This window comes from Callospermophilus lateralis, unplaced genomic scaffold, assembly GCF_048772815.1.
Source record: "Callospermophilus lateralis isolate mCalLat2 unplaced genomic scaffold, mCalLat2.hap1 Scaffold_45, whole genome shotgun sequence".
NCBI lineage: Eukaryota > Metazoa > Chordata > Mammalia > Rodentia > Sciuridae > Callospermophilus > Callospermophilus lateralis.
In genome coordinates, this window is record NW_027514398.1 from 6,325,301 (window position 1) to 6,334,847 (window position 9,547).

Genomic DNA, 9,547 nt, shown 5'->3' on the forward strand with positions numbered 1-9,547 from the left:
TACAAAAAGAGCAAGTCTTGTTTCTGAATCTCTCTGACTTCCTGTCACATTATGTTCTCTCTCCCTCTCAAATGAGCTCTCACCATAATGCCATCTCTTGTGTAATGCAGATGAAGTGGATGTCACAGGAGTTGAGAAGACTCTGGTACAATGTACCAGAATCATATTGAATATCATTCACAATTAATATTAATTAATAATTTTTGAAAAACTAAACCTCATTAACAACAGAATTTATACAGAAAAGGACCCCTACAAATGAAAACAATGTATCAAAGCTTTTAATATGAAATCAATTCTTTTTCACCACTAGGCTATTTATTCTGGAAAGTAGACATGGAAATACAGAGAATGTAGAAGAATTTTAAATTATATATCATACATTATTAGACATCAGAGAAAATACACTGGAGAGAAACTTTAGAAATTAGTCTATTTGTATGGGTTCTTTTCTGTATACATTCTGTTGTTAATGAGGTTTAATGTTTCTATAAAAGTATTAATTAATATTAATTGTGAATGATATTCAATATGATTTTTGTTTGGATTCCATGTATAAGAAGACTTTTTCCTATGGTAGCTGATAAGACAACTTTTTATGATAAGAGACTTAATCTTTACATACAACCTTCTCAGTTTACCTTATTAATTGGTCCATAGAAAAAAGACTATGAAACATAGCTCAATGATTCTTTATTCACATTTCACATTCACCAGGGTGTCTTCTGCTGTGGTGAATAAAGTTTTATTTTTTATTAAAAGTTTTGCCACATTATTCACATTTGTAGTGCCATTCCCCAGTGTGTGTTCTTCTATGGTGAATAAGGCCTATTTTTTGCTAAAAGCTTTCCTACATTCTTTACATTTGTAGGTATTCTATCGAGTGTAAATATTTCTGTGGCAAATAAGGGTTTATATTTGAGTAAAAAGTTTGTCACATACTTTGCTTTTGTGAGGTTTCTCTCCAGTGTGAGTTCTGCTGTGGCAAATAAGGTGTGATTTTTGACTGAAAGCTTTGCCACATTCTTTACATTTGTAGGGCTTCTCTCCAGTGTGAGTTATGCTGTGGTGAATAAGGTGTGATTTTTGAATGAAAGCTTTGAAACATTCTTTACACTTGTAGGGCTTCTGTCCAGTGTGAGTTCTATTGTGGCAAATAAGGCCTACTTTTTGACTGAAAGCTTTGCCACATTCTTTACATTTATAAGGATTCTCTCCAGTGTGAGTTATGCTGTGGTGAATAAGGTGTGATTTTTGACTGAAAGCTTTGCCACATTCTTTACATTTGTAGGTCTTCTGTCCAGTGTGAGTTCTATTGTGGCAAATAAGGCCTACTTTTTGACTGAAAGCTTTGCCACATTCTTTACATTTATAAGGATTCTCTCCAGTGTGACTTCTGCTGTGGCGAATAAGGTGTGATTTTTGACTGAAAGCTTTGCCACAATCTTTACATTTGTAGGGCTTCTCTCCAGTGTGAGTTCTTTTGTGACAAATAAGGCTTACTTTTTGACTGAAAGCTCTGCCACATTCTTCACAATTGTAGGGCTTTTCTCCAGTGTGAGTTCTGCTGTGGTAAGTAAGGCCTAACTTTTGATTAAAAGCTTTGCCACAATCTTTACATTTATAAGGATTCTCTCCAGTGTGAGTTCTGCTGTGGTGAATAAGGTGTGATTTTTGACTGAAAGCTTTGACACATTCTTTACACTTGTAGGGCTTCTCTCCAGTGTGACTTCTGCTGTGGCGAATAAGGTGTGATTTTTGACTGAAAGCTTTGCCACAATCTTTACATTTGTAGGGCTTCTCTCCAGTGTGAGTTCTTCTGTGACAAATAAGGCTTACATTTTGACTGAAAGCTCTGCCACATTCTTCACAATTGTAGGGCTTTTCTCCAGTGTGAGTTTTGCTGTGGTAAGTAAGGCCTAACTTTTGATTGAAAGCTTTGCCACAATCTTTACATTTGTAGGGCTTCTCTCCAGTGTGAGTTCTGCTGTGGCAAATAAGGTGTGATTTTCGACTGAAAGCTTTGTCACAATCTTTACATTTGTAGGGCTTCTCTCCAGTGTGAGTTCTTCTATGGCGAGTAAGGTGTGATTTTCGACTGAAAGCTTTGCCACAATCTTTACATTTGTAGGGCTTCTCTCCAGCATAAATTCTCTGGTGGTGAACAAGGCCTGATTTTTTATATGATTTCTGGTTTTCACTTTTACTTGTAGTTTTCCATATTTTGTTTTGTTGTAAATAGTCAAGATCACAACTTCTATATTTCCCACTTATCTCTTTGTGAAATATGTGTTTTATGCCCTTCTCTGGTGACTCTTCTTCGGTATTATGAGAATTCATGGCTGAAATAAACAAAAATAAAAAAAAAACCAATACCTACTAGACACTGATAAACATATTTTGCATACATATCATGAAATAAAGGTAAAATACGTTCATCAGGAGTGTAGCAGATTAGTAAGTCCAAGTCACCATAAATCAAAAAATTTATCAGTTAAATAAAAATGTACAGACAAAATGACCTTGAGAATATTACCCAAATTCTTGTAGAGACCACAGTATCCAAGAGGAGTACATCATTAAGAAATGTAATATAATAAAGTGAAGGTAAGTATGTTACTTTTATCATTCACAGCCTTTTATCCCATAAGATAGCAATGTGTATTTAGGAAATATCAGCCAGCTACCTTCACTCTCAGTAGAATAAGAGAAATGTAAAACATATACAAATATTTGTGGCTTTTTCAAAGAGTGTCCAAAATTGGTTTTGGTCTACCATGATATACAGTCATGAAAATAGCTAGTATATTTTGAGTGATAATACCACAAATATTCAACAAGGGTTTTACCTATGGACACTTAAAAAGAAATATGAACAAAAAATTTACTAAGAAATATACACATATATGTTTATAATATTTTCATAAAAACATTTTAAAAGACTATAGAAACATTGCATAGCCTACGGCCATAATACTTGGATGAAGTCAACACATTCCAATCAAGTATAATAAATTAATTTTTATATTTTTAAATTTGTGTGTTATGATGATTTCTTTCATTGACAAATACACCTTTGTTTATTTCCTAAATATAGCATGGTATTTTATACTATATATAAAAGTTAATATGACTAAATATAATGAATTAACACAATCATTGTTTCATATACCTACCAGTTTTGTTCTTACAAGGTATTGTATTCCTTCTATTAGTGTTTATGAAGAACATAATACACTCACCATGTGGTAAAACAAAATTCTTTACCCTCTGATGCTCAATAAAATAAAAATATGCGACTTTGACTAAATATCAACCTTACACAAAACACAGTACCTGGTGAGCAAAATTTTACTCACTAAATTTATGACTTCCACATATGAATCAAATGCTCCTGCAATTTAATCTCTGCCTGCCACATTTCACTTAATGCAAAGACCTGCATATATTTCTTTTAACAACTTAAGAGACAAAATATTTTTACAACTAAATAATAATAGTATATAAGTACAATATTTTTACACATTTGATCATTGATGGGCACATACATTTAGTCCCTAGCTTTAATATTGAGAAAAATGTGTGCACTAAACACAAAAGCAGAGGTATCTCTTTAATTTTCTGATTTAATTGTTCATGGATACATATTTAGCAGTGGCATTTCTGGATCTTTAGGTCATCCAACTTTTAATTTTTTTCATGTGTGTTGCTTGAGATTAACCCCCCAAATTCTATATCACTGAACTGCAACACAGTCTTTTTAAAATTGTTTGACTCATGCTGTTTCTAATTTCCTATGACTTCCCTTAAACATGAAGTACTTTTTCATGGCCTTACAATTAGCAAGTATTTCAAGGATGGTGCCCTGTTCTTGCCTATTTTTATTTATTTAAAAGTTTTTATACTTTTTTTTTCCCAAAATGGACTATATAATCTACTGTTGGCTCCTTTAATGAACAAATAAAAATAATACCACAAATATAAACAAAAAGAAGGATGGCTTAATCCAAGTGACAAAAAAGAAAAAAAAAAACATTAAAAGCTGAAAATTAGGATACTGGCAGTTATGAATTACTAAATAACTATTTAATGAAAGTTTAGAGAGTGAAATTGAGACAAAAATATTAATATAAATAAGCACAAATTGTGTATGTGAATAATTCTTTAGGAAAAATGAGAGGTGCATTCCTATTCTACCAATATGTGAGAGGCTTATCAAGAGCAAGACCAAGTTTAAAAGAAGTCTAAGCAACTTGTGAAATACTGTAAAAATCAAAAACCTAAAGGATATATAACGAGAAGTGGGATATATATATATATATATATATATATATATATATATATATATATATATATATGAGAGAGAGAGAGAGAGAGAAGTATGAAAAGAATCCAAGCATGCCACAATGGAAAGCAATGATCTAAAAAGTAAATCATTAATCAAAATAGAAAATAATAAGAAATATAGAAAACAACTTACAAAGTAGAAGTATAATAAATTTTTCACTTCAAAATATTTATGATTATCAATGCAAAATTGCAAAACACTAAACAAAAAAAAATTACTAACAGAATTGAATCTAAAAAAGAAACTGCCAAGTCAGTTCCAGCAGAGAGCATGAAAAGAAACCAAGCATAATCTGCTCCTAGAGGCCCTATTTGTTTAAAGATGGATAATTCCATTGCCTTTACATCTCATCATTTTGCACAATTTTTAATGAATAAGATACAGTTTTAAATCATGAAATTTCTCATAATCCTTTTGGACAAACTTTTGTTGAGTGTGAAAATTGTATCGAAATATTTGCCTTTTAAAACAGAAACAAACAAAGATCTAGCCTCTCTCATATTAATATGCATTATATATTGTTTTATTTACAATTAATGTTCTCAGCATACAACATAAAGTTAAATACTCAAAATTGGTCATCTGAATTGAATAGACATTTTATTCTCAAACAGCCATTACCAAAAAAAATAGGTAATATATAAGTTTCCACCTGACCCAGCATGACATGGTCCTATGCCTTTGATCACATGGGGAAAAGTATAGACTGCTAGACTTATGCCAACATGTCCTGTTTGGACTCTAGCTTGAATCATGGATATAGCAATTATAAATGTGCATCAGGGACTTCACAAGCTGATTCCTAAGTTTCATTTAATTCTGAAAGAGAAGAGTCCCTCCAAACAAGAGAATAATCATTCTCCTCAAAAGAGTAGAAACATTAAAGAGAAACCCAAGATACTATAATTTCAGTTACTTGGGGGGATATAAAACCATTAACAGCCTGAGCTCAACAGATGTTGGCTAAAATGAGGTTACAATGTACTCTAAATATTTTTGTTACTGCTTTGATTGGAAAACTCACACAAAACTCAGTAAATGCTTTCATCTTAATAACAATGTTGCTCTGTTTTTGTACACCAGCTGTGGGAAATTAAGTACTGTCAGATCCTAGACTTCTACAATCCATTACAATACCTTGACTCACTTGGATGAAATTGTTACATACCTGCAAAAATGTCTCATGGTATTTATTGTTGTCTTAGCAGAATAACTGTGTCCTTACCATCCACATAGTATTTAATAGGTCACCATCCTGCACAATTTATTCATAAAATGTTTATTCCTCTTCATAAAAACTGTGAAAAACTTCTCTCTAAGGCAGAATTTGTTGCTTTATCATTCTCCTTAGTGGGTTTCCCTGGATTAGCTCTATGGGCTTACAAAACTACTATGAAACTCGCCTATGCTATCATAACCATGGAGGCCATTAATAAGCTTAATGAAGAACAAAAACATTGTCAAGCCATACTTGACAATCATGCTGCAATTGATTGCCTGTTATTGCAACATCATAAAGGATATGAGAAATTTAATAACGTGTTTCTTCAATTTAATTGATAATAGTAATTTTATTTCAAAAGAATTAGATTAACTTAAAGATATCATTAATAAGGTCCAACAAGATGATGGATGTTTAGACTTCTTGGATTGGCTAACTTCATGTTTACACAATTTCATCTGGATCAAAATATATTCATAGGTGGATGTTTACTGATGTTTGTACTTGCTGTTGTTTATGCCTGCCCAATTTTTTGCCCCCCACCAGCATTAAGGAGCTAAGTAATATTATTTATTCAAAAGGCCTTAAAAAAAAGGAGAGGGTCTGTAGGTATTCTGACCTTGGAAATAAACAGGAAAGTGTGGGGGTGATGGTAACTGGCACCCTGAGTCCCACAATAGTAATGCCCAGCAGTTTCTCACTGAAGCTATTAAGACAAGTAAACAAGTGCACTATCTAGTTTCTGTGGTAATGTACTTAGGGTGAAGGGGTCTATGTTTGTATTAACTCTGCCTTATCTTGGTTAGCTAGCACGTGGGGTTAAAATAATACTGGGTTAGAATGTAGTCATGGTAATAGAAGCTATGCAATTTGGGGGTATACTATATTCAGTCATGAAGGAGTGGCCAGTTTTTTTAATTTTTTTTCTTTTCAATGTGTGTGTGTCTCTCTTATGTTTGCTTCCTTACAGATTTTCTCACAAGAAGATTTTTAACAGATCATGCTGGCCCTCACAACAAAAGTTAAGTTTGGGTGGTTAATCTATATAAACTGGGAAATCACTAAATTAGAAAACAGAGGACTACAAAGAATTTGAACACGTGATAAATGTAGGGCACTATGTGTTCAATGATTGCAATCAAAAGAAATAGACCTAAGATTCTGAAAATTTTTTCTACTGAATAACTACTCTCTTAATATTTTTTTAGTTTGGTTTTCTCCATTGGAACACCTCAACTGTGTCCCCTGCTATGTGTAGGCTACAATAGTTTACATCACTAAATTACACTAGTTACTACTTATCTAAAGTGAAGGACATATAGCACACCAAGAAAGGGAGAAATTAAAGAGTAAAATAATATATATTAAAGAGTAAAATATCTGTACTAAAAATGCTCTTTTTAATTGAAATACAAATCTGAAACTCATTCTTATACAGAAGTTTCCAGAAGATACAATAGAAGTAAATTAAATAATAATTATTAATTAAAAATTTTTAAAGGAAATTAAACTTACCCAGGAAGGCAAAGTTTCTATAGTTCTCTAACATCACATCTTTATATAAGTTTTTCTGAGCAGGCTGAAGGCATTCCCACTCTTCTTCAGTAAAATCAATGGCTATATCCCTGAATATTAACAGTACCTGAAATAAGAATAGATAAATAAATAACACATTGACCACATGAACATTTGCACAGTCTGTAATGTAATTGAAGTTGAAATGAAAGTTTGTAGACTATCATGTAGATGGTGTTTTGGAACACAAAGATACCATTACCTGCTTCTGCAGAAAAAAAGAATTAAGTTCAAAAAAGTATATACAATCCACATTTCTGAAACACAGTATAAAACTCAGATATTACCACACATATATTTATTTTGTAATTTTTTATATCATGATATAAATTATACATATAGTTCAGATGAGAAAATTATGGTAATTAAGAAAGGGAATCCTCAAATATTAATTGTACAACCACTAATCAGAGATTTACTAAAGTGTAGAATTTTGTTATTTCTCTGATGCAGCTGACTGTTCTGAATATTTAGTGAGATCTCTAGGAATCCAATACCAATGGTGTAAGAGAAATTTTGAAATTTTTCCAACAGAACCCTCAAAACTATATCAAGACTCCAGAAAATCTCAGTTCACAAAATCATATTTGAGAGTTATGCTTGTCCTGAGTTTAGGAAGATGAAGGACATGACCACTTCTTTTTGTGCTACAGGTGAAAGATACATTTTTTTAACCAATATTTCTCCTTTGATATAATAAAAAACTACATGCACATATTTAATGTTCTTAATTTATAAACAATTTTTTTCATATTTTTTAAATGACAACAGAAGCATTACAATTCTTATTCCATGTATAGAGTACAATTTTTCATATCCCTGGTTTTATATAAAGTATGGTGATACCAATTTGTGTCTTCATACAAGTATTTTTGATGATGAACTCTATTACATTCCACCATCCTTGCTAATCCCCTTTCCCCTTTCTTTTTTCCCACCTTTCTTCTGTATCTAGAAACCATCTATTTTCTCATGCTCCCCCTACCAACCCCATTATGAGCAAGACTCTTTATATCAGACAAAACATTTGGCATGCTTTTTTGGAACTTGCTAGCATCACTTAACATTATCTTCTCCAAAGCTATCCATTTACCTGCAAATGCCAGATATGATTTATACCTAGAAAACTCAAAAAGCTCCACCAGAAAACATCTAGAACTAGTAAATAAATTTAGCAAAGTAGCAGATATGAAATTAACACCCATAAATCAAAGGCATTTCTGTATATTAGTGAAAAATCTTCTGAGAAAGAAATGGAGATAACTATCCCAATTACAATAACTTCAAAAAAATAAGATATTTGTGAAGCAACTTAATGAAAGAAGTGAAAGATCTAAACAAGAAAAACTACAGAACCCTAAACAAAAAAAATCAAAAAAGACCTTAGAAGATGGAAAGATCTACCTTACACATAAATAGGCAGAATTAATATTATCAAAATGACAATGCTACCAAAAGCACTATACAGATTTACTGCAATTCTGATCAAAATCCCAATGGCATTCTTCATATAAATAGAAAAAGCAACCATGAAATTTATCTGGAAAAATAAGAGACCAAGAATAGCTAAAGCAATCCTTAGCAGGAAGAGTGAAGCAGGTGGCATCACTATAGCAAACCTTAAACTATACTAAAGAGCAATAGTAACAAAACAGCATGGCATTGACAAAAAATAAAAAAAACTGGAAGATGAATGGTACAGAATAGAGGAAACAGAGACTAACCCACAAAATTATGATTATAATATATTAGACAAAGGTGCCAAAAACATGCACTGGAGAAAAGAGAGCCTGTTCAACAAACCACTATCTCTCACCATGCACAAAACTCAACTCAAAGTGTATTAAGAACCTAGGAATTAAATCAGAGAGTCTGCATCTAATAGAATAAAACACAGACTCTAGTCTTCATCATGTGGGATTAGGCCCGAATTTCCTTAATAAGACACCTGTGGCAGAAGAATTGAAACAAATAATCAAAAAATGGGATGGAATCAAACCAATAGTTTATTCTCAACAAAAGAAACAATCTGTGAGGTGAAGAGAAAGCCTACATCCTAGAAGAAATTTTTTACCCCTCACACATCAGATAAAACACTGATGTGTGAGGGGTACATAAAGAAATCTAGGGTACATAAAGAACTCAAAACACTAAGCAAATCAATATCATCATCATCATCATCATCATCATCATCCAATCAAGAAATGGGTCAAGTATCTGAATAGAGTATTCTTAGAAGAGAATATACAATCAATCAACATTTTTATTATATATCTGATTGGCTATGGTGCTTCCTTTACAGGGCCAAGCATAGTCCACGTTCAGTTACTAAGGAAGGGAAACATGAGCAAGAAGTATTCTCAACTTTCCTTTATGAATTATCAAATGCAATTTTCTATGTC

The 9,547-nt window shown here is 32.1% G+C and overlaps 1 pseudogene; it reads right to left on the minus strand.

Moving 5' to 3' along the window:
• Positions 1 to 745: 745 nt before the first annotated feature.
• Positions 746 to 2,340, minus strand: LOC143388935 (uncharacterized; annotated as a pseudogene).
• Positions 2,341 to 9,547: the final 7,207 nt, after the last annotated feature.